The sequence below is a fragment of the Haematobia irritans genome, chromosome 4 (genome assembly GCF_050003625.1).
Source record: "Haematobia irritans isolate KBUSLIRL chromosome 4, ASM5000362v1, whole genome shotgun sequence".
NCBI lineage: Eukaryota > Metazoa > Arthropoda > Insecta > Diptera > Muscidae > Haematobia > Haematobia irritans.
This window is the reverse complement of record NC_134400.1, coordinates 171,555,247-171,557,822: the sequence shown is the minus strand read 5'-3', so window position 1 is coordinate 171,557,822 and position 2,576 is coordinate 171,555,247.

Genomic DNA, 2,576 nt, shown 5'->3' with positions numbered 1-2,576 from the left:
ATAGAAAAAAATATAAATGGAAAATACATATTTTTATTATTTTCGGATATTTTTCATATTTTTAAATCCAAAAGAAAGAACTTTTTTACCATTACATAATTCAGCTCAGTAGTTTATATACCAGATATACTGCTCTCTACTTGGGTTCAAACTGAAAAAGGCAGGTAAAACAAAAATGCAATTTAATGCCAACGCTACTTCGCAACTTCAAGGTGAATCTTCCAACAAACCCATACCGCTCTTGGTTTTAAGAAAACTAGGAGTGAAAAAAATTTATAATTTTAAAAGATCAATACGGTACCCACTTTTTTATTTTATCAAATATATAATAACATGTTTATTATATATTTGATACAATGATGGAGTTGATTGGTCAATTTCACGAAATAAAATTGGTCACTAAAAGAAATGAATAAAAAATATATTACTTTAGTCCGTTTAATATAAACAGGCTTCAATGGAAAACGGTATTCACATTGCACAATTTCTTACCTTCAATAAACGTAGATTGTTTTCCATTTTTACAATACCACAAAACACAAACACAGGTAATTTCAAATGCGTTCTGTCACATATTTTTTTCAAACCTTTACCACGTGGCCGTTTGTTGTTGCACACTTTGTTTATTTCAACCCTTTGCTATGATTTGTTGTTGCGTTCAAAATATTTATGCACACATTTTGAATGCATCAGACAGAATGTCGCCAATCATGTTTTTCAATTTACGCGAAAAACAAAAACCCAACCATTCGTTACGAGTTACTTCCACAGACTGATCTCTCCATCATACATTGTTGAATAAATACCCGTTCTCTTGTTCTCTTTTCGCTCTTTCCACTGCTCAAAATTATTCAGTTTCAATCACAAAGGTGATTGGATCAATCACATGTGTAATTGGAAACGGAAAAAATTTCAATCACGTTTGTAATTGAAAATTATTTCGGAATTGATTAACAAATTGATTGAATCAATTAATATTTTAATTGGAAACGTAACAAATATCAATCATTTTTTTAATTGGTTTTTAATCGGATTTGATTAAATAATTAATTGAATCAATTAACATATTAATTGAATCCGTTTCCAAATTCAATTAAGTGTTTAATTGAAAAAATGTTGGTGATAATTTTTTGTGTGTAAGCCAGGACGTTTTTCTAGAATTTGTACATTTAATTGATCCAAAAGGTTGCAATAGTACTCTGAATTTATTGTTTTACCCTTCAATCAATAAAATACCTTTGAAGTCCCAAAAACCCGTTGCCATAACCTTACCAGCCGATTGAATTGTTTTTGCCTTCTTTGGGGCACTTCCTCCAGCTTCAGTCCATTGTTTGGATTCTTCTTTTGTTTCTGGAGTATAGTGGTGGATCCATGTCTCATCTGTAGTTCTTCATGCAAAATTACATGGACTCTATAATTTGAGATGCCCACACGGACGAAAAAGACTATTTTTCATATGTTTGGGTGTAAAAATTATATGTTGAAACATAAATTTTTTAAAACAATATTTTTAAGTGCAAGCATATAATGCTCAGAAACTAGCATAACATGTTTGGGACATATATGTTAATATGTTAGACATATTATGTTTGGGACATAAAATGTTTGTAAATATAATATGCTTGGATGCAAACATATATTAATTGAGAAATAGCCTATAAACATATATGTGTTTCGAAAGAGAGAATTACAGAGTATGTTATGCAGCAAGTAAAAGAATGGAAGTAACCAATTGGCTCCTTAAAAATATATATACACAAAGAAAATTTCATTAAAATTTTGTTCTACCAGCACATGCCTAATACGAAACATAATATGTTTGAACGATACAAACAATATTTTGTTTGGACCGATCCTGAATATATATATATGTTGAAGCAAAATGTGTTTGGGGCACATGTTACATAAGCGATTTTTTTTGAGGGTGCGTGATATTAGCAATTTCACGCACTTTTATTCGTCAATCATTTAATACCATATCATGCACTTTGGCTACAATTTCTGTTGTTGTTGATGTTTTTGGACGTCCACTACGTGGTTCATCTTCAATGCTTGTACGACCACGTTTAAATTCAACAACCCAATTTTTTACTGTTGCATATGAAGGAACACTTTCACCTAACACATTCACCATATCATTATGAATTTGTTGTCCCGATAAACCTTCTTTATGTAAATATTTAATGACAGCACGCATTTCTAATTTTTCCATTGTAAGAAAATTGCGGATGCGTCTTTTTTGAACACCTGTTTCTATATGAATAAGTTGCCAGATCGAAACAAAATTTAACTTGTCTTCATAATAGAGATGGAAGTTTTCAAAACACTTAACTTTTTTCTGTTTATACCGCGCTTTTTGTGCTAGGCTAAGAAGATTCCGAACTGCCCTTGTACTACCGTCGGACATCCTTCTTTTTACTAGGATGTCCGAGGGTTTGTGCAAAACTCCCAAGAAGCAATGGAAATTTTCCTTTTGGATCCGGAAGTAGTGCGAATTTGGCTCAGAAGCAATGAATTTTACATGGTCTTGTCATAGGGCGGAAGTCATACTTTTTGCATCCGATTTTTAGTTCATG